This window comes from Aplysia californica, unplaced genomic scaffold (genome assembly GCF_000002075.1).
Source record: "Aplysia californica isolate F4 #8 unplaced genomic scaffold, AplCal3.0 scaffold00416, whole genome shotgun sequence".
In the NCBI taxonomy this organism is placed as follows: Eukaryota; Metazoa; Mollusca; class Gastropoda; order Aplysiida; family Aplysiidae; genus Aplysia; species Aplysia californica.
In genome coordinates, this window is record NW_004797686.1 from 157,585 (window position 1) to 158,692 (window position 1,108).

General features: G+C 41.9%; 1 protein-coding gene across 1 annotated transcript in view; it reads right to left on the reverse strand.

Moving 5' to 3' along the window:
• Positions 1-1,108, reverse strand: part of LOC101846672 (mucin-19) — a gene marked incomplete in the record, with an annotated part of 140,667 nt that overhangs the window by 119,107 nt on the left and 20,452 nt on the right.

Here is a 1,108-nt window from a genome sequence, read left to right on the forward strand (position 1 = left end):
CAACGTGGAGCTGTCTACTTAAGATTCTCAACAATGTGATTCTAATCACGGTGTCAGTAAAAGAATTACGTAAGCAGGATGAACAACTCGCCCCCTCCACCCCTATCCGCCCTCTGGGAAAAAAACCCACGCCCCACACAATTTCTCACAGAAAGCAAAACAAAATAATCAAAAAGCCAAACAAAACAAAACTTGGTGGCCTACTTTTTGGCCACTACACAGAACAGACTTCATTAGACACGGCTCAAGCGTACTAGCCGTTCTCTTTCTTTCTTTTTTTTCCCAAGAGTTTTATAAAATTGAATATATTTTCGACAGGAAATTGTGTTTCCGTCTCCACTCTTAACCTACATCTGTGTCCGTGCAAAACGCACGAAAAGATGTAGACAATTTATACAAATCACGGATCGAAGAGAAATTAATAAAAAAAAAACTGATTAAAAAACAAGTTGTTCTTTCCTTTTAATTTTGTTCACCAGTGAGTCAAAACGGTTTCCGCTATGCTGTCCCCCCTCCTCGCTTCACACCACCACAATCACACACAGACACACACACAGACACACACACACACACACACACACACGTATATATATATACGTACACACATACAAATTAACAAATACAAACTACATTGTGTCCATTGGGGCGTGAAAAAACAACAACTTGCATTTAAAAAAAAATACACACACGCAAATACGCCCGCACCCGAGCATTCACGCACACATAGAGTCATATGTTTTCTTTATCTCACCGTCCTTTCTTCCACCAAAACGAAGACTTACGGCCATTACCACAGAAAGTCTAACTAATGGCGCTGACTACATATCAAACGTTGTGTTGTTTAATCAGGGCGGCGACCAAAATGTCCGCTTAACGCCCGGTACTGTACCGTGTGACCTACAGAACGGCTTTTCTGTTCTCTCCTCTTTTTCTCTTTGTCTTCACCACTTGATGTTTTATCCGTTCTTTCTTTTTTGTCTTAAGCACTTGTCCTTAATTCTATTTCGCCACCATCTAGTAGCGCACCCGATCAGACTACGCCCGTTGTGTACCACTCTGTTCACTAGGGCAAAGAGTCAAAGAGGGGCCAGAGTAGAGGAGGTAGTGG